This window comes from Helianthus annuus, chromosome 5 (assembly GCF_002127325.2).
Source record: "Helianthus annuus cultivar XRQ/B chromosome 5, HanXRQr2.0-SUNRISE, whole genome shotgun sequence".
In the NCBI taxonomy this organism is placed as follows: domain Eukaryota; kingdom Viridiplantae; phylum Streptophyta; class Magnoliopsida; order Asterales; family Asteraceae; genus Helianthus; species Helianthus annuus.
Window position 1 is genome coordinate 29923429 of NC_035437.2, and position 23159 is coordinate 29946587.

The window sequence follows — 23159 nt, forward strand, 5'->3', positions numbered from 1 at the left end:
ATGCCCGACCTCCCGACAGCATCTTCCCAAGCAAAACAAAGAAGACAGAAGACTGAACACGCCCCGTGCTCAGTGAGCACGGGGCCGTGCCCAAAGGACAGCAGAAAAGACAAAACCATAGAAGCTTCTGTTGCCCACCACGGGGTCGTGCCCAGCGGACATGGGGGCGTGGTCAACTCCCTGCAGACGCATTTATTGCAATTGCGAATTACAATTAATGAAGAGAGAGACGCGGATGGACACGGGGCCGTGCCCAGCGGACACGGGGCCGTGCTCGAGCTTCTGTTCAGCCTATAAATAGGAGTGTTTAGAGCTCTTGCAACACATCCCTTGGCACACCACCTCTCTCACACTTCACCCACCACCCACCACCACCATAACACCATCATCCACCACCATCATCCACCACCATCATCCATTATCCATCATAGAGTGTGTGAGTCGTCTTGGGATCCAAGATTGATCGTAAGAGCTCTTGATAATCAAAGGCCATGTTTGCCTAAGTCTCTTACATCACTTGGTGAAGACAAGTGTTTAGTGTAATACTTTTTATTTTTAATCTTTTGCACTTTTTAATTGGTTTTGTATTAATGACTTTAATTACTAGTTTCTTATGTTGAAGGTGATTCTTCCTTATCGTTTGTCCGTGGTGTCTTGGCATTATTTTACTGTCTATATAAAATAAAAGATTTTCACCATTCATATCTCCACGGTCTATATGGAGGTATGTTGGCTACCTGGTCGGGGGTTAAGGGAACAGTTTGGTAAGAGTCTTGCCATTGTTCAGTGTATAGATCCTGCAAAGGACCTGGGTTAAATTTAGTAGGACCTCCTTCAATACCCAAAAGGTATTGGATGGCGGGGTCCAAACTCTTTGATCCCCTCATAAGTTAAACTACTATTAAAACTTTAACCCAGCTACTTAGGACTGTATCCCTGCTGACTCAGACTACTTAGCTGAGGGTAACGCCGCCTTCAAAAGAGGGGCCTACCACATTATGCATTAATAACTTACTTAATTAATTATCTTTCAATAATCCGACCCTTTAGGATTGTATCCTTGCTGACTCAAACTACTGGGTTGAGGGTAACGTCGCCTTCAAAAGAGGGGCCTACTACAATAACTAAGATAATCTCTTAAACAAGTGCAAAAGTGCGAAAATAATCAAAGGTTACACTACACACGAGTCGGATCCAAATGATTCATCTTGTCTATCTGTTTTTATTTTTATTTTATTTTTCAGCATTTTAGTTAGTTTTATTTTCTTAGTTTAAAAAACCTTTTTCTAACATTTTGATTTGATTAGACGTTGAGGATAAACCGGTACTAAAAGCTCTTGTGTCCTTGGACGACCTCGGCATCTTACCAACACTATACTACGTCCACGATGGGTGCACTTGCCCATATGTGTGTTTAGTGTTAGTAAATATCGTGTTTTATAAATTTAAAACTTGGCTAAAAAGTGTAAAAGGGCTTAAAATATATACCTAAAATATAACACACTTCACGCACATCAACAAGCTAGTGGTGATATGCGTTTAAAGGGAACGCTTTGAAGGTACGTGACTTTCGGTTTCGTTACATTGTGCATAAACAAAAGTCTTAGAAATATTATTGAGATAGTAGTGTTAAATGCGAGTTTGGTATGTCATAGAAGTGACGAAGTTCACTCGACAAACCAAACGAGTCAAAGGAGCTAATTAGATACGTTGGTTGATAATATTGTGTAATTAGTCACGTTGGAATAAAATAGAGTGACGTAATTCACTAGATAAAGAAACGGATTAAAATATTGGTTAGAGTAAGTTTGGTGTGTTGTAAAATGGTGGTTTCCATTAAACAACCAAATGGGTCGAACAATGGTTGAATTTGTAGTGTCGAAGTAACTAAAACATCACTCGTTAAAAATTGAGTTATAAAAGCGTAAACCATGGAATGGACGCAATACGCTAAGGTTGACAAGCCCGGGAATGGGTAATTATGGTTAGAAACCAATGTTGATGAATCATGCAAGTATGTAACTTGTTTCGTTACATTATACAAATTAGATATTGTATTCGTTCAAAGTTGTGTCTTAGAATAAAGATTTGTATTAGTTGAAGTGACAATGTTCACTACTTAATTTAATGAGTTTAAATTAGATTAGAAAGCGTTTGGTAGTCATTAGAAATGAAGGATTCCATAAATGAGTCAAACGGGTCGAATAATTGTTTAGTAAGTAGGAAAGGTGTGTTTAGAATAGCATTTGGCAAAGACGGATTACAAGAGCGTGAAACCATAGATTTGGTAATGAAACGCCGGTGATCATAAGCCCCGGATGTTGGGTAAATACGTCTTGCGGACATAAAATTTGTTAGTGGTTAAGTTAATGAAAAAGCTAAACGGGTCAAATAAATACATAATGCATTTATAGACTTTCAGCCCGTACATCCAAATTTTGATATAATAATCTTGATAGATGCATTGGTAATTAAATTACGATTATGTAGGAAGAAACGGGAGGTCAAACGGATACCCGGATTGAAAGATACGAAAGTTTTTGTGTCAAAAACGACAAAAAAAATGGAAAGGTCTGATACAGGGACCACCGTAACTTACGGTGCCCACCGTAACTTACGGTGCCCACCGTAAGTTACGGTGGGGCTGAAAATCGTTACTCCGATTACCTCCTGCTTTATGGTGGGGGTATTTTGAAACAGAGGCCACCGTAGCTTACGGTGGTTACCGTAAGCTACGGTGGAGGCCAGTTAAAGCCCTTGTTTTTGGGATCAAGAGATAAATGTTGGGATTTCCTTCCATTATCATTTATTTTGTCTTGTACCGTTATTTAAACTATCAATACTAACATTTAAGCTGGTATTGATCATAGGTGAATGTCGAGAGTCCCGGATGAAGATCAAGCGTCGAGCAAGAACCGAACACACGTTAAATGAAGCTTCCGCAAGTTGTTTCGTCGTTATTCTAAAACGATGAATTGAATTACAATATGTTGTTTTGCTTTCAAAGTTTAGAAAAGTTTTAATAAACCCGTATTTGAGCATGAATGTTTAAACATAATTACTCAGTAATTTGTGATTATTTACGGGATTCGCTAAATAAATTTATGGTTGTTACAGAAAACCAGGAAACCAACGCAACTCAACTAGCTTCCTCAGTAACCACGTGCTAAATTTCGGGACGGAATTTTCTTAACAGGGGGAGAATGTGACAACCCTCCTAATTATGTGTATCCGTATGATTAATTAAATGTTAATTAAAGTGCTTGATGACTGTGCTAAATTACTTAACTGCTTTCTGATTACTGCATCATACTTACATGTGCTTGTAAACATACTAGTCTTGTGCAGAAAATTGACTAAATAATCATGTATGCTTTCCCAAGTGTGGGGAATTAAAAGTGTTACAAAAAGATACATAAAAGACACTAAACGGAATAACTTAGCACTTTAACGAAACGGTACCTAACCGAACAACCGGACATTACCCGGAACACCAAAATAATGCTAGAAGCATTGTTTTTATTTTTCTGAACTAGTTATGGTTCCCAAACATCATAACATATCCTATAAACACATAATATACATAACACCGTAACTAGTTCACTTAACATCTAACCAATTAGTTTAACTACCATTGAAACACAACTTGTTGGTGCATACGTCTGTCGACTTTGTCTTGTATCGAGTCTTGTACTTAGAATGTTAGATCAGGGCACGTAGTTCGAGAAATAGAGTTTAGGGCTAATTCCGCTTGAAGGGTTAATTCCGCTTATAGGGTAATTCTGCTTGGGTTGTGCTTTCATGTAATTCCGCTTGAAACATGCTGTGATGTAATTCCATCCGGAATTAGATTCCGCTTGGAATTCTAATTCCGCTCGGGGCTGTTTTCACACGGAATTACGAGCCTATATATAGCCCTCAAACGAAATCATTTGTAACCTCCTTGATTCCGGTAACGAAGTGCTGCCGACGCGTCGTTTGAGCTGTATTGTTGTGATATCAATAAAACAAGACGTTTAATAGTGAAACAAGCTGTTTTACAAGTCTGTTTCTTTGTTTCCGCCTCTGAAACAGACAAGAGCTCTTCTGATTGACTCGTTTAGGTCTCGATTCGATCCTACATGTGGTATCAGAGCTCAGGAAGAAGAGTTCTTGCCAAAACAGCTATTATTTCTGACTTCTACACCTTCTTTTTGAAATTGAACAATTTTTAACGGTCAAAATGGTTTGAATTTCACACATAACATTCGAAACAGTGTTTTAATGAATCCTTGAGAAATTTGAACCTTAATTCAACATAAAGCTGATAAAATTCGTAATTCCGTTTCAAAATCAGATCGTAAAAGATGACGTCAGCATAATTCCGTTCGAAATCACAGTTAGTTTTCAAACGAAATTACCTAATCCCGCTTGAAATTTATAATTTCGCTTCTGAGTGTAATTCCGTTTGAAACCTTTCACACGAAATCACCTAATTCCGCACGGAATTAGTTTTAATCCCGTTTGAAAGAGTAATCTCGTTTGAAATTATCTAATTTCAAACGTAATTACCTTATTCCGCTTCAAAGGGTAATATCGTGTGAAGTAATTCCGCGTGGAATTACTTATTCCGTTTGAAAGTTGAAATTCCATGTGAAGTTTTAATCTCGTTTGAAGTTGTTTTGCAGGTAATCTCGTTTGAAAGAATAATTCCGTTTGAGACTTTTAATTTCGTTTGAACTAGTGAATTTGTGATAAACATTTTCCGAATCATGGACGAGGATTTCTACAATGCGTTTACGACACCGATTGCACCAGTTACAGCTGTGAAACTGTGTACAATGAGAATGAGACAGGAACTTATCAGAAACCGCCAAAACTCATATACATTGAGGATTTTCAAGGATGGAAAAATAGATTTGAGAACTGGGTGCAAGCCTATAAATTTGACGCATGGTGTTCATTGTTGAAAGATTATGAGAAACCAAAGAATGAACGTGGGATTGAAAAAGCTGTTTGTGATTATTCAAAGAGTGACAAATTGAAATTTACAAGTGAGAAAATGATGATCAGTATTCTTCAACAAGCTAGTAAAGAAGATATCTTTGTTTTGCTCCAACATAATGGTACAGCTAGGTCAATTTGGGAAGCATTGATTCAGAAATTCAAAGGAAGCGCAGATATGATCAAAAACAAAAAGGTGTTATTGAAGAAATCATTTGATATGTTTGCAGCTTTTGACCATGAAACAACAAAGCAGACAATTGATAGATATTGTCATCTGGTATTGGAAATGGGAAGATTGGACATTAAGAAAGATGATGATGAATGGGTTGATAAACTTGCTGATGCATTGCCACAGCAGAAATGGGGAACTTATCTGTTGATTATAAAACACATGAGAAAAACTAAAAATATGAATCTGGCACAATTTATTCAGAAGATTGAAGAGCTGAGTTGGATATCCAGAAAATAGCAATCATGAAGAATCCAAATGCTCAGCAAGATGTCAGCTTGTATTACAGAGGGAACAAGTTTGAGGCTACTTCCAGCCCTAGCCCAAAGATCCAAACTGGTTTTAGTGCTGATAGTTCGTCTGGAACAAAGGGTAGTAATGTAACTCAGAGTGGTGGATCTTCGTCTTTGTTTTCAAGTTTTGATCCAAATTATACAACATCAAGTCCTCAAAGACAAAACTCAACAAATCTTCAATGCAATGTTACATTGAACATTCATAATGGTCAAAATCTGTCTCCAGAAGTTGCAAAACAGCATATGGCATCACTTGTTGCTTTGTTGGAATCATATGAAAACTTAATCAGTGGTAAAATTGGAAATCCAATTCTAATCAAAGAGGATTATGACCAGATCGATGCTGAAGAACTGGAGTTGATGGATGTGAAGTGGTGTTTAGCCAGTGCGTTTAGGAGAGCAGAAAAGTTTCAGCAAATCACTGGTAGAGATGAGTTTCGGGGAATGGCTACTTCTCCTTTGGGATTTGATAAATCAAAAGTTACATGTTTCCGTTGTAAAGGAAAGGGTCATTTTAAAAGAGAATGTACAAATAAAGAAGCAACCGGGAATCAAGAAAAGAATGATTATTATCAGAAGTCAATTTTTCATCAGATTACTCAACAAAGGGAACCACAAACTGCACATGCTCGAGACATTGATGATGGAAAAAGGAAAATGATCGAAGATGCAAATAAGAAAGCTTATTTTGGTATCATTGATCAAGATGATGAGAAAATGTCTGCAGGTTTTAGCTGGGATAAATATGTTCAAGAAAATCCACACTTAAGCTCAACTTTTGTTGCTAGAATTCAGGGTGAAGATGAGGCTAGTCGGAAAAGAATCCAATTTTTTCCAGATCTGGGAAGTGATATTGATACTGATGATGAGGAAGAACATCTTAACAAAGCAAGAAAAGGCATATATCCTGACAGTTTTAATTTCTTTTTTGCAGATAAAGTTGAGATGCTGAATCAGAAGAAGATTGCCAAATTGAGGAGAGAGCTGGAAGCAGCAAAAATGCTAGCTGATGAAAAGGCAAAGACAGAAGCTGGAGAAACAAACGTTGAACCAGCAACTGAGAAAATAGTAGAGAAAGTCGTTGAAGTGGAGAAAGTGGTAGAGAAAATTGTTGAGGTTGAAAAATTAGTAGAAGTAGAAAAATTCATTGAAGTTGAAAAGACTATCGAGGTTGAAAAGATAATTGAAAAGGTGGTTGAATTTGAAAAACCATGTTTGAAGTGTTTGGAGTCATGCAAACATTGTGAGGAGAAAGACAAGAAGATCAGTGAGATGGAAGAGCTTAAAGAGAATCTGTTGTCTGATGTGAAGTATGTGAAAGAGTTATACGATGTGTTGAACAAAACAGTCGATGGGTTAAAAAAGACAAACTCAGAAATTGATGCTACTATGTCAAAAATGAGCTCAACATTAATGATAAAGCAGAAGATCATCAATGAGTATATTGAAGATTGTGCTAAACTAAAGCAGGAGTTGGAACTTAAGATGATTGAGAGTGAAAGGATTAAACGATTATTGTTGAGCTATACAACATGTGATTATTTGATTGATCGTGTTTATCCTACTGTTGCAGGTCTTAAGGGATTCAAGGAGAAAAAGACTGAAGATACTGATACTGGTAAGAAACAAAGTGTCAAGTATAACAGATGTTCGCCCCCGATCTATGAAAGTTATTCTCCCAGAAATCCAAATGAGGAACGTGTAAATAAAGCTCTCAACATCAAGTTAAAGTCTGAAATCATTGATGAATTACCAGACAATATTGATGTCACATTCACAGCATCTGACCTTGATCATGAGTCTGAGTTATTAAAGAAAGTGGTCGATCAGGTGTTGGATACGGATGAAGAGTCAAAACCGGAGTCTAAGTCTGAAAGTTCGAGTTCGTCAGAAAAGAGTCCGAGTTCACCGGTTAAAAGGATTTACAATAAAGAATTCTTATTATCAAAATCTAATTTGAATGATGGATCAATTAAAGTAGCTTATACTTTGAATGATTCAGACAAATTATATTCTGATGAAGAATTTCCAATAAGAAGTGTCAAAACTGAAAAGATCAAACAGGTTTTCAAATTAACAGAAATTAACATCTCTGAAATAAAAGATTTAAATCTTGATGAAAAACCTAACAAATACACTTCTTTAAGAATTCAACAAAGAGTTAACAGGAAAATGGGTTACGGTTGTGGTTATGGTTTTCAAAAGAAACCAAACCATAACATTAATTTCAAAAAGAAAGGTCTTGGTTTTAATTCTTCAGAAAATTATAAAAATTATAAACCAAAAAAAAAAAATTTGTTGCAGGAGGAAGTTCTGAAGATGAGCAGAAGAAACCATTCTGGAAACAATCCAATCAAGAGTTTCTTGCTAAAGTGAAGAAGAATGTGAAGAAATTTGCTTCGAGAGTTGACAGAAGAACCTGTTTCAAGTGTCGAAAAGCTGGACACATTGCTTGGAATTGCCACGAGTCCACTTATTCAAAACAGGAAGTTTCTTCTAACTCTGAATGAGAAGGAAATATGTTGGTAAATCAGAACAATCAAAAGGAAAAATTGAAGTTGATGAAACTTCAAAACATTTTTACAAAAGGAAAGGTGATTTGAACAAACAAAAGTGGGTTGTTAAATTTGAAACTAGTTCTGACAATGAATCTGATTCCATAAAATCAGAGGAGTTATTTGTTGAGAAAAAGAAAGAGAATTCCGTTCCAGAGATGAACGATGAAAATTTTCCCAAATTGTCAAAGGAAAACTTGAAGTTGAAAGTGGGTAAAACTGAGATTTCAGGTCAATTCTTTGCTAGTAAGAAAGAATTTGATGCTGAAAAGGTGTTTAATGGAAAAGTTAAACATATTTTCGGGAAGATGGTTGATGGGAAAGTAAAAGGTGCTAAAGAATTTTACAAATCAAAATGTTGGTGGGATAGATGTGTACCAGAATCTCCCAAGGCTGGTCAGGCTTGGGGGAAAGTATTTCCTAACTGAAATCCTGACTTGCCGGAACTCCCAGGTTGGTAATTGGGGAGTAGGAATCGGCATCTTTCTTGAGAAAGTCACAGGTTGGTAACTGTGATATTTTGACCTTCAAGTGGTAAATCAAGGACATTAAGTTATACTTGATTTTCTACAAATGGTATTTTTGATAGAATTTAAAATTGTTAATCTTTACAAGTGGTTGAAAGAACAATGTGATGAACCCCAACCTACAATTGGTTTCAAAATCATACAAAACTTATTTTCCGGAGAAACCATTTTGATTAAAACAAACTTAAGTGTTTTAAAATCATAATGGGAAAAGAGTTTGTTGTAAGGGGGAGTTCTGATTGTTTATGCCAAGTGAATAGCGAATTGAAGCATTTCACAACAGCTGTCAGTTTCTTGTATAGTTTGTTTTCAAGTTTCTTTAAATGTTTTTGAATTTTAGGGGGAGTAAGAAATTTCAGAAAATCCAAAAACATTAGAAAATTTGAAAAATCCAAAAACATTAGAAAATTTGAAAAACCCAAAAACATGAAAAAAAATGAGTTTGTTGTGAAAAAGAGGAAATGATAGTACATCAGTGGACTATCACAACAATGTAAAGTCAAAAATGTGATAAACGATCTCACTGTGGATGTGCCAGTAGGGTTTTGCATATTCAGTAAATTGTTTTCGAGATATAAACATAAAATTCAAACTTGCTTATCTCGTGGGGAACATTTCTTGATTATATGGGTAACCCCCGAAATCTTGTTTGAAAGGTCCCTTTTTCTGAGATACTAGGTCTTTATACTCAGTGATATCTGGGGTATTATCCCGGGACTTCTGATTTTGCGGAAGCAATGGCCTAATCCCCATATAATACTTTGCATTTGCTTGAAATATAGCATCGCCCTCAGTACAAAAAAATGATGAAACATTGTAAAATGTTAATCATGTGCTGTTGAAGAAAAGATTCTTTAAAGGGAACACACCTAAAGACGAGCATTCATCTCTTTGCTGAACGGAAGTTCTGACCTGAGCTCTCATGGTTTCGCATATAACCCTTTTTACAGATATCATCTAGGTATACTCACCTGTAAGACTGAATATTGGGATCTGAATACGGGAGTATATTCAAGTGGTGGGACACGCGAATAAGTTTAAGTGCTTAAAACATTAATCTCGTATCTCGAAACAGTTGAACTTTGTGTGAAAATTTAAGTGGATCAATATACTGACAATCTAAGTGAATTGTTTAGAACTTAAAATGTTTAAAGCTTAACGGTATTAGTGATTTGTCTCATAAACTGATATGATCCTCTTACACAAACTAACAAAAAAAAGATTTTCAATGTGTTTTAGCATAAATTTTTGAAAATACAAAAAGATTTTCGACAACTGATGATGAAAAGCTATTTTTCAAAATTCCAAGTGCTAAACATAACGAATAATTTTTGGAAAGAGTTTGTTTGAAAGTTATATTTACAAGTGGTCATCAGATATATTAAATGCTAAATCTTTCAGATCGATTCTTGCAATAGAATAAAATTTGTCAAATTGTTAAATTTGTAAATCTTATTTTGAGGCAGAGGATGTGCAGGATAACCTGGGGTATATTTCTGAGAAGAGAGCCAGGTTTTGATCCTGATCATGTAAAAGCCAGACTACGATCCCAGTACAATTTGAGGGGGAGTCTGTTAGAGAAAGAGAGTCTGAAGATGCAAGAGCTAGGAATTTGATCCTGAAGATACTAGAGATTGAGAAGAGCATCATCCGAGAGGGAGTTTAGCTGAAGAAAGAGATAGAGTGTGATAAGAGCCAGATAGAGATTCTAGAAAGAGCCCGAAGACTGATAAAGACTGAAGACGTTGAAGACTCAACACTTAAGACTCGTCAACATCCGAGGGGGAGTCTGTTGGTGCATACGTCTGTCGACTTCGTCTTGTATCGAGTCTTGTACTAAGAATGTTAGATCAGGGCACGTAGTTCGAGAAATAGAGTTTAGGGCTAATTCCGCTTGTAGGGTTAATTCCGCTTATAGGGTAATTCCGCTTGGGTTGTGCTTTCATGTAATTCCGCTTGAAATATGCTGTGATGTAATTCCGTGCGGAATTAGATTCCGCTTGGAATTCTAATTCCGCTCGGGGCTGTTTCACACGGAATTACGAGCCTATATATAGCCCTCAAACGAAATCATTTGTAACCTCCTTGATTCCGGTAACGAAGTGCTGTCGACGCGTCGTTTGAGCTGTATTGCTGTGATATCAATAAAACAAGACGTTTAATAGTGAAACAAGCTGTTTTACAAGTCTGTTTCTTTGTTTCCGCCTCTGAAACAGACAAGAGCTCTTCTGATTGAATCGTTTGGGTCTCGATTCGATCCTACACAACTAAACACCCCCCCCCCCATGTATACGGTTCAAGGGTGGCCCCCACCCTTGATTTTCTTTGAATTGAAAACTTGATCTTGTTAAGTACTTGGAAGACACAAAGACTAATGGGTAAAGAGATGTTGGAAATATTTCTTTATAAACCCCTAGATCCTAGTTCTTCATTTCATCTTCACAACTTCAACATTTTCTTTCTTCTTCTCCCTCTCTTGGCTTCGGCCGAACCCAAACCCCCTCACCATCACCATCATTCAATCACCTTCAACCAATCCAAGAGTATACCAAGGTGTTAAAGTTCATACAAGGAAGCTTGGTGACTTTGGAAATGGAAGAACCTCTCTTATTTTCTTTTATCCTCACCATTTCTACACTTGATCTTCCCTAGCTTAAAAGCGAGTAGTAAGTCTCTTGAATCCTTATTTGTTCCATGTTTATGGTGGTTAAAAGTTATATTAAGATGATATCTCAAGAACACTAAAAGATCATATGCAAAAGTCTTGAACATAAAACTAACTTGATGATGAAATATTGTTAAAATGAAGAAGTAATGTTAAGTATTGTAGGATCGTTGTTGAACCCGAATGAGTCAATCAGAAGAGTTGTTTATCCGATTCAAAGGCGGAATCAGTGAAACGGACGCTCAAACTAATTATAATGCTTCTTTGATTGATTTAACAACGTTTACAACCTGAAAGCAATTTGGCAGCACTTCGTTACACGTTCCAGATCCGTTGCCAAATGAACAACAAGTGCACTATTTATAGTTGGAGTAGTTTCGCTTATATGGACGTCCATATGAGCGAAACCTCATGCTTGTGGTTTCGCTTTTATGGACATTGTCCATATAAGCGGAACCTCTTGCATATCCACTAAATCTCGACTCTCGAACCTCGTGCACTGATTATTCTAATCTATCCTATTCTATTACATGATACAAGACGAAGTCAATAGACGTAATGCACTAACAGACTCCCCCTAGGATATTGACGAAGTCTTCAGTGACTATTCTCTGTTATGACACCTCTTCAGTCTTGATCATTTTGCCTTCTCAATCAGATTGTAACAATGTAAACATCTTTCAATCTTTGTCTTTGATCAGCTTCTCTCTTTTGAATGTTATACCAGGATCTCATCACTGGCTTTATCATCAACAGCTTCATCATCAGCAGACTCCCCCTCTCTTCAAGCTTTCCTGCTTTTAGGGATCGACACCTAGCTTTCCAGCTACAAGCTCATCCTTACTTTCAGCTTGTCTTTAGACTCCCCCTTAGACTCTGCTCTCGGGATCGTAGTCTGGATTTTTCTGCAATCACTCATACACTTGATAAGTAACAACATTTTAAGCTTCCGAATATTGTAATCTAACAAATAAAACTATTAAACACTCCCCCTATCATCAAAATACAAATAATTTGCAGTTTCAACAAACAGGATTTTAAGTTGATTCTTTAACAGTATAAGCATCCAAATCCCCACAATTAATCATCCAAGTCCAACTTAATGACCTTGGAGATATCACAAACTGTTTTTGAAATTTTGTTTTTAATATCAAGTTACAAATTAATGAACTTGTTTTATTTACAGAACCACAATCAGCTTACTTAGATTTTAAAACTCAGCATTTCAGACATCGGTTGTCGAAAATAAAACAGAAATCAAAATCTTTTTGTATTTTCTAAAAATATAAAACAGTAAAAAAATATGTACAAACATATTTACAAATAATATTTTTGTTTGAGAATGCGACAAAGGATCATATCAGATTTGACAAGTTACAAGTACCGTTGAGCTTAATTTCACTTTAAGAATTAAACAATTCACTTAGATTGTCGATATATTGATCCACTTAAATTTTCACACAAATTTCAACTGATTCAGGATACGAATTAGATGTTTTAAGAACTTGAACTCATTCATGTGTCCCACTTCTTGAATATACTCCCGTATCCAGAATCCCAGATATTCAGTCTTACAGGTGAGTATACCACAAATGATATCTGTAAGGGGTTAAATGTGAGGGCCGTGAGAGCTCAGGCCGATACTTCCGTAAACGCAGAGAGATGACGGCTTCGACTTTTCGGTGTGTCCCCTTTAGAGGATCTTTTAGTTACAACAGCAGCGACTATCAATTTTATTGTTTCTTCAGCTTGCTGAGGGCGATGCTGTATTTCAAGCATTTGCGGAAAGTATTATTCGGGGACTAGGTCAGAACTTCCATTCAGCAGAAGTCCCGGAATAATACCCCAGATATCACTGAGCATAAAGACCTAGTATCTCAGAATATGGGATCTTTCAAACGAGATTTCAGGGGTTACCTATATATCCAAGTAGTGTTCCCCACGAAATAAGCAAGTGTTTGAATTTAGGTTTATATCCCGAAAAAGTTTACTAAGTGTATAAAAATCTACCGATATATCATCAGTGAGACTGTTTAATCGCTATATTATCATTACAATTCTTTAGCATACTGTAACTGTCTACTGATGTACTATCATTTCCTCTTTTTACGCAAAACTCAAATTTTTAAATTTTTCTTGTTTTTGGCTTTTTCAAATTTTCTAATGTTTTTGGATTTTCTAATGACAATTTTTCTCCCCCTAAAATGCAAAATCGTTAAAAATTTGACAACACGATACTGATAGCTTTGTCTCGCCATCCATATTCTTACAGTTTGAAAACAGTAATTACCCCCATGATTTACAACACATTGATTTTTACAGTTTGAAAACCGTTTTTCAATCTGATGAATGTAATCATGTTTGTTCAGCCGTGAGGGTTTCGGCGTATTCAATCAATACTCCCCCTTACAATAAACTATTTTCCCATTATGATTTCAAAACACTTAAGTTTGTTTTAAACGAAATGGTTTTTCCGGAAACATAGTTTGCTTACCAACCTCTCGTAGGTTGGGGGTTTACAACATCACCTTGTTTATTTTTAACCATTTTAAGAATTTTAACATTGTAAGGTCAAATACCACAATCACTGGTAGAAAATCAAGTACAACTTAATGTCCTTGATTAACCACTTAGTAAAACGAAATATCACAGTTACCATCCTATAAATTTCTCAAAAATGATGCCGATACCTGCTTCACACTTACCAACCTGGAAGCTCCGGCAAGTCAGAAATTCAACCAACCAATTTTGACACCCAAGCCTAACCAGTCTTAGGTGTATTTTGAACTTTTCTCATTTCTTCATAAAATTCTTTTACTCCTTTTTCCTTACCATCAGCCATCTTACTAAAAATATGTTTAACATTGCTATTAAACATTTTTCCAGTATCAACACCTTTTGATTTCCGGTTCGCGGCTTGTAATGGTGGAAAATCCATACCATTCATTAAAGGAATTGTTTCTTCCTTTTTTACCTCAAGTTGTGGCTCTTCTGATTTTGTGGAATCAGATTCATTGCCCGATCTTGGCTTGTCTGACTTTGATGAGCCAGATTCATCGCCAACAACTTTCTTTTTCTTTTTGTTTGCCCTCAAATTTGCATCTGAAGAATTCAATTTGCTTGGCTTTGCAGTCAAGTGAACCGATTCATCAGAACTCTTATTTGTACCATCCGATGAATTTGAAAACAAAATCCTTTCCAAATAATCTCGTGCTTTCTTCCTCTTTTTCCTCGGTCTGTCTTTTTGCCCCTGTGAAAGCTTCACTTTCTGTTCCAGAACCTTCTGTTCTTCGGGCTTGACATTGACTGGTTTCTTTACCATTTTCTGAGATTCAACCCTCGATCTTCCCATCGATCTCCTTGGGAAATCTCTGGCAATATGACCCCAAATTTGACAATTAAAGCATCTTCGTGTTTCATAATTCCAATTCTGGCAGTTAACAGCAATGTGTCCTCTCACACCACAAGTGTAACACACTCTGTTATCTTACCATCCACTTCTGTCAGTCCAAACCTTCAGATCATAACATTGTTTGGCTTGGTTATAGTCATTTCTCCTCTTCAATGCTGGATTTGGCTTTTGAGCACTGTGGTCAAACCTGCACCACTTATTACCAACATTTTGTAAGTTTTCATTTTTAGATTTTTGTGATTTTTGAAAATGATTGAATGATCGATCTGATGAGCTTTTATTATCTTTTTGAACATTTTTCTCATTTTTAATTTTCTGTTTCTGTTCCACTATCTTCTTCAAAGGTTTTTGCTTAGAGCATTCTCCCTTTTCAGTAGATCGTAGAACAGTTTTCTGAAATTTTTCTTTTAATTTCAAAAACAATTTTTGTTTTTCAATTTTTTCATTCTCATCATCAGATGTTTCATCACAATCTTCAACTTTGACATTGTCAAAGGTTGTGACATTGTCACTTATTGGAATAGAATTGATTGGTTTTGGACAGGGAAAATTCAACCTATCTGATGAAGTCACAAAACCCTTCAATTTCTTTTCAAGTTCATCAATCTTGTTTCTTGAATTTTCAGCTTCATTTTCAAGCTGAAATATTCTTTCAAGATGAGACTTGATTGATTTTTCATTTTCAATTTTAAGATTTTCAAGAACAGATTTTTCATTTTCCAAAACTTTTAACTGTTCTTGAAATTTTGTTTCATTTTCTTTCAAATTCTTGTTCTCCAGTTTTATCTAGAAATCTTCATTTTCTGAAGATTTTCTTTTGCTTTCAAAGTCTTTTTCTTTTTCTTTCAAAATTTTGTTTTCTGATGACAGACTGTTCAAATCGTTTAACAGTTTATCATTCTCAGATTTCATCTTTTCACAGTTCAAGCGTAACTCCAGAATCTGTTCATCATCGGCTTCTTTGCTATCATCATCACACTCTTCATCAGATGAGCATGAATGATAAAAAACTGGAGCTTTTTTTGAATCATCTTCTGAAATTTTTCCATCTTTTTCAGTTTTATCTGCTTCAGCTTTGACTTCCTCTAAAGCTTTCTTTTTCAAAACTTCTTCCATCTTATTCACCTTTTCTTCTATTCTCTTCTTCTCCAGACTAGCATATATCACCTTCCGAATACCTTCTTCAACCTGCTCTTTGTACCTTGGAATCTCCCTAAGGCCTTTGCACCAAACACTCACAGTAGGTATAGCAGCAATTAATGCATCAAGGTCAACTGTCTTCGGATCAACCGTTGGGTTTCCTTGAGGATCAACATAGCATTCTTTTTCTTTGCTCCACCTTCCTGCTAGTGTTGCTTCTTTGTAAGCATCATACACATCATCCAATCTCATACGTGCATGTCTTTCTTCACGAGTAACTGTTACTTCAGTAGTAATTGCTTTAGCTTCCACTTTGACAACTCTCACTTTAATCTTCAAACCTGAGACAAAACTCAAATAAACACAAACAATCAGTTTAAGCAATATCAAATATTCTGAAATAAACCGATACTTGATTGTCGTGAAATGATCTTGATGCGAAAAAGTTCACTTTCGAGCGAAACTTCAAACAAAGTGCCACAAAAGCGAAACTAAGTCACTTCCAAATGAGCGAAACTTCTTGATGACCAAATAAGCGAAACCTTATTAGACCGAATAAGCGAAACCTTATTGGATCAATTGAGCGAAACAGCTAACTTGACCGAATGAGCGAAACTTCAACGTTCATAAAAGCGAAACCTCTATGTTCTTAAAAGCGGAACTAGCTGGACATATGAGCGAAACCAGCTGTCAAATAAGCGGAACTATGTTGTCAAATAAGCGAAACCAGGGGTCTTTCGAGCGAAACCTAGTGTCTTTGATGACACAAAAGCGGAACTTTATGACCTTTGGAGCGAAACTATTCACTGTCCGTAAAAGCGAAACCTGTTCGAAGTCCAATTTTGGTCATTTATAGTCCGAATTTTGTCCTGTAACTTTCAAGGCTTTGTTAATATCCACTAATACACATTCTGTGAACAATTTGGTCAATTTCAACCGTGAAAACTTGATCAGATTGAAAAAGAAGTTGTAGAAGACAGAAAACAGATTCAATTGAGCTAAACTCTTCCTCCTGAGCTCTGATACCACTTGTAGGATCGTTGTTGAACCCGAATGAGTCAATCAGAAGTGTTGTTTATCCGATTCAAAGGCGGAATCAGTGAAACGGACGCTCAAACTAATTATAATGCTTCTTTGATTGATTTAACAACGTTTACAACCTGAAAGCAATTTGGCAGCACTTCGTTACACGTTCCAGATCCGTTGCCAAATGAACAACAAGTGCACTATTTATAGTTGGAGTAGTTTCGCTTATATAGACGTCCATATGAGCGAAACCTCATGCTTGTGGTTTGGCTTTTATGGACATTGTCCATATAAGCGAAACCTCTTGCATATCCACTAAATCTCGACTCTCGAACCTCGTGCACTGATTATTCTAATCTATCCTATTCTATTACATGATACAAGACGAAGTCAATAGACGTAATGCACTAACAAGTATGATGTTGTTATGTATTGTTGATGATTACTTGATGCTTGCTTGATGATTACTAGTGATATGATGTTAAACATCATGGTGGAACTTGTTAAAGTAAGATTTAAAAACTTAAGTTAACAAGTTAGGAGGTGATTAGTGATTTACATAAAAGAACCACCTCCATGTTTAAGCATGAACTTGATAACAAGATGGTTTCTTGAAAAATTAAACAAAGTAAGTTGGTAACCATATGGATCCAAGGTTTACAAATGGTTTTCCTAAATAAACCAAGAATAGAGGATGACTTTTGAAAGGTTATGATTTTTGTTAAACCTACACTATTTTATTAACAAAATAAGTGTAGTAAAACAAGAAAGTGTTGGAAGCAAATATTTTTGTAAAATAAGTTCACAAGCTGTGAAAATCTAAAGATCCCGAGAATAAAATTTTAACGAAAGTAAACACACTTCGGAGGGTAACTAAACCCATTAAACACCCCACAAAGCTACTACGCGTTTTTACGAAAAACCAAGTTCATGTTATTGTGTAAAGTGCATTGTTTTTGCACTTGGTTAGTGTAATGTTGTTTAATAATTTTTTGTTGATTGATTGAATGAATTTTTGAACAGAAAATGATATGCTAATAAGCATGGACACCTCCGTTTACAAAGGAAACTCTGGCGAAATTTTCTAAAAGTTCCAACACTTAGAAAATATTTTTCTAAACAAGTGTTACAAGTATATTTTATAACTTGTGTTTCGAATATAAACTTCGCCATAATATTTGTGACAAAAATACAAAGTGTCGGAGGTTGATTTTATAAATAAAATGGTTAAATATATATTTAGAATATATATTTTATACTAGGACACTTGTGTGGATATTTGTTTATTTTGTGAGATAGTTATACTATTTTTGGGTAAAATAATATAACTTAACAAAGTACCTTGACGTTTGAATTATGTGGTATGTGATAGAAGTAATGAGTAGATAAACCGTACATAGGATACGTGTTATGCATGCATGAGAAACTGATTGTTATATGTACCTTATTAGGACGTGCTTGATTTCTGATTATTAGAGTAACTAATCTAACCGAGTAAACCGATGTGAGTTCACACACACTTTCTAAGGCATGGGATTCCCGGTGGTATGGGAATGGGTTAAAGAACTAAAACGGAACCTACATATCCTCCTTGGGTAGGATATGTACCGCCATCCTCCATAGGTAGGATGCCAATATTAATCCTGCGTATTCTCCTTGGGTAGAATACGTACGTTCATCTTCCTTGGGTAGGAAAACTACATTTAAAACTTACTAGACAAAACTCTATCATTAAGTCCCTCATTTTATATCGACTTAATCGCCGAGGCCAATGGCTAGCGGGTCATTAGTTAATAGCGCTATTAGGTTTAACAAACCTTACACCGTGCCAGTCGGACGGGCATGTACTAATGGACTATGGCAAACTGTCAATGATGATAGACATTGACGTAGGGCACAACTATTGTTCGTCAGTTGTCGATATGGTAATGGTCTAGTAGTTCACATGGGGAAGCCCCCACTAATTATGGGTACGGTATGGGAAAGAAGGAATTGGTTAATCATAATTTCAACTATGGGGTAACCCCCACGGCAAGTAAGCCAACTAAACAAAAACTATGTTTTTGCAACAACTTAAAACGAACACCCAACTGTGAACTCACTCAACTTTGTTGTTGACTCGTTGTTACATGCCTTACAGGTCGTTAGATGCTTATGGAGCTTGCACGAGGAGAGATCGTTGTGGGATACGGACTGTTATGTTCCGTGCTTAATATTTAAATCCTTATGACCTTATTAAACTTACGCTTTGGACTTTAAACTTATGAACTATGAACTTATGTTTTGGGTTTTACCTTTACTGCTTCCGCTGTTTAATTTGAACTTGGTTAACTAGCTTTTGGTCACCAATTGTATTGTGGTTGGTTTTATTTACTTAATTACGTTGTTCAATATGATTGGTGGCTTGATCCTGGTCATGTCACGCCTCCAAGCGGTGATACTCCGCAGGTGGATTTTGGGGGTGTGACAGATTGGTATCAGAGCCAAGGGTTATAGTGAACTTGGTTTTAAAAAAGGGGAATAGCTTTTTGATAAAACCAGACTATAACCTGTACAGTGCTCAACGATCCACAACGACGCTTCGCTCCAAGTGCAAGACTCGACACAATAGGTGGTATGATTTATGTTTATATTGTCGGTTAGATAGTCCACACTATGCATTAGTTAACGTGATAATTGCTATTTGAACCTTGTGTGCTTAATCTCTACTGTCATCCCACACTTACACACTTTCGCGACACTTTTCTCACTTACGTTGCTTCGTTGTGAAGATCATGAACAGACGCGGAGGACGTATCAACCTAACTCAAGCCCAGTTGACGGCTTTAATCAATGAACGAGTTGCTGAGGCACTCGCAGCAGCCCCAACAGGAGGTATAACCTGCTATTTCGACATACCCTAGAATGTTTAGATCCTACTCTCATAAACCAACCCTTGTGATAAACTTTGTCCTTCCTTACTCTCACGACAGGTCAACCTGCACAACCTCCTATGTGCACGTTCAAAACATTCATGGATTGCCGACCTAGTACTTTCAGCGGCACAGAAGGAGCTGTAGGTGTTTTCCACTGGATCGAGAAGCTCGAGTCTGTTTTTGAGATGTGTGAATGCCCTGAAGATCATAGGGTGAAATTTGCAACTGGAACACTCGAAGGTGCTGCGTTAACCTGGTGGAAAGCACAGGTTCAACTGCTAGGGCTGGCGGTTGCTAATGCCACCCCATGAATGACTTCAAAGAACTGATCAAAGAAGAGTACTGTAGTCGTGACGACATCCACAAGCTAGATGTAACATCCCAAAATTTATAAAACTTTATATTAGAGTTTTAAAGTACTAAATAAATGAGAATAAGCTAACTAGGAAATAAATAACCTAGTTAGCTAGTTGTCTTGTAGTAACACATGAAGGGATTGAAAAAGTCCAAATTATAAAGTTAACAAAGGTTGAGGGGCTTATGTTGTAAAACTTGATTTAATAAAAATAAAATAACACACACCAAACACACACAAAGGTGTGTCTGGTCGATCAGGAACACAGGGGCGACAAAGGGCTCCCCACCAAACCCTAGTTCTTGTCAAAATTGATCAAATTGGAAGTCCTAATCTGTTCCAAATCAATTTCCAAGCACAAAATAGTGATCCCCTTTGAGAAAGGATCATAAGGTATGTAATTTCCATGGAAAACCTTCATCTAAATTTCTGAGTAAATCTATGAAATTCAGAATTGATGTTGCATGTTGGTTGTTTAGGATGAAATAGTGTCTAGGGATAAACCCTAGTCAACTACTTGTTGATGTTTTGCCTATTTATTGTGAAGTTCATAATCACCATTGAAGGTGATAAGTGGTTTTGTAGAATTATGTTAAACACTAGGATTACCTTTATTAACTTAGTGTATTTGAGCTCTATGGAGCAAATCCAGATTGGTTGATATGAAAAATTTTCATGAACATGTGGAATAATGTTTAAATCTTGGTTAAATAGTTAGTCAAAAACTTGATTTTGAATTGTATGAGATCATGCTCATTAGGTGTTTGATATAATGCCAAAGAGAAGACAAGTGTTGAGAAATTGGACTAAAAATGCATATTTGATTAGTGTGGTAAATTATGCGTTATATACTATAAGAGAGTTCTAAACATCTATGGTTGAACTCTATAGGCAAGAAAATCGGAACGTCAAGTGGACAAGCTAGTGGTGATACGCGTTTGAAGGGAACGCTTTGAAGGTACGTGACTTTCGATTTCGTTACATTGTGCATAAACAAAAGTCTTAGAAATATTATTGAGATAGTAGTGTCAAATGCGAGTTTGGTATGTCATAGAAATGACGCAGTTCACTCGACAAACCAAACGAGTCAAAGGAGCTAATTAGATACGTTGGTTGATAATATTGTGTAATTAGTCACGTTGGAATAAAAATATAGTGACGTAATTCACTAGATAAAGAAACAGATTAAAATATTGGTTAGAGTAAGTTTGGTGTGTTGTAAAATGGCGGTTTCCATTAAACAACCAAATGGGTCGAACAATGGTTGAATTTGTAGTGTTGAAGTAACTAAAACATCACTCGTTAAAAATTGAGTTATAAAAGCGTAAACCATGGAACGGACACAATACGCTAAGGTTGACAAGCCCGGGAATGGGTAATTATGGTTAGAAACCAATGTTGATGAATCATGCAAGTATGTAACTTGTTTCGTTACATTATACAAATTAGATATTGTATTCGTTCAAAGTTGTGTCTTAGAATAAAGATTGGTATTAGTTGAAGCGACAATGTTCACTACTTGATTTAATGAGTTTAAATTAGATTAGAAAGCGTTTGGTAGTCATTAGAAATGAAGGATTCCATAAATAAGTCAAACGGGTCGAATAATTGTTTAGTAAGTAGGAAAGGTGTGTTTAGAATAGCATTTGGCAATGACGGATTACAAGAGCGTGAAACCATAGATTTGGTAATGAAACGCCGGTGATCATAAGCCCCGGATGTTGGGTAAATACGTCTTGCGGACATAAAATTTGTTAGTGGTTAAGTTAATGAAAAAGCTAAACGGGTCAAATAAATACATAAGGCATTTATAGACTTTCAGCCCGTACATCCAAATTTTGATATAATAATCTTGATAGATGCATTGGTAATTAAATTACGATCATGTAGGAAGAAACGGGAGGTTAAACGGATACCCGGATTGAAAGATACGAAAGTTTTTGTGTCAAAAACGACAAAAAAAATGGAAAGGTCTGATACAGGGACCACCGTAACTTACGATGCCCACCGTAAGTTACGGTGGGGCTGAAAATCATTACGCCAGTTAGCTCCTGCTTTACAGTGGGGGTATTTTGAAACGGAGGCCACCGTAGCTCACGGTGGTTACCGTAAGCTACGGTGGAGGCCAGTTAAAGCCCTTGTTTTTGGGATCAAGAGATAAATGTTGGGATTTCCTTCCATTATCATTTATTTTGTCTTGTACTGTTATTTAAACTATCAATACTAACATTTAAGCTGGTATTGATCATAGGTGAATGTCGAGAGTCCCGGATGAAGATCAAGCGTCGAGCAAGAACCGAACACACGTTAAATGAAGCTTCCGCAAGTTGTTTCGTCGTTATTCTAAAACGATGAATTGAATTACAATATGTTGTTTTGCTTTCAAAGTTTAGAAAAGTTTTAATAAACTCGTATTTGAGCATGAATGTTTAAACATAATTACTCAATAATTTGTGATTATTTACGGGATTCGCTAAATAAATTTATGGTTGTTACAAGTTGGTAATCAGAGCTCAAGGTTGTTAACAAAGTGTGTTCGGTTCAAAGCTTGATCAAAATTCCGGTAAGAATTAGTCATTTAGTAGATTCTATTTGAATATTAGAAAAAGGAAATTAATGTGCACAGGAAGAGTGCATTAATACACTCAAGCCCGGAAAGTGCACTAAATGAGAACGGTCAAAGCAAGTTACGAACTTGGCTAAACCGAAGCAAACAAAGTTATGTTATAAAAGAGATGTTTAATAATTGATATAAACATTTCAGTTTCAAGACATCCGGTAAGAGTTACTTATAATTGAGTTTAGAAAAAATTAAACGATATGAGATATGTGAAAAGTGTATGGAAGGAGTGTATAAATACGCTCGAACCTGGGAAATACACTAAGTAAGAAAGGTAAGGCAAGATATGTACTTGACCAAACCGAAAAGGAATAACACATTACTTATGATTAAGTGAGCATGATACAAATTTCCGTATAATAAGATGGAAATGAATTAAATAATTATTGATCAACCGTTATGGATGTTTAGTTAAAGAAATGTCTGGAGTAAC

At 36.2% G+C, this 23159-nt stretch overlaps 1 long non-coding RNA gene across 1 annotated transcript; it reads left to right on the plus strand.

Annotated features, from left to right (window-relative positions):
• The first annotated feature begins 20362 nt into the window (after window positions 1-20362).
• On the plus strand, window positions 20363-22509 carry LOC110938861. Its single transcript, XR_002591759.1, has 3 exons — window positions 20363-20499; window positions 20998-21064; window positions 22358-22509. It is a non-coding gene; the product is annotated as an uncharacterized LOC110938861 (long non-coding RNA).
• The last annotated feature ends 650 nt before the right edge of the window (window positions 22510-23159 follow it).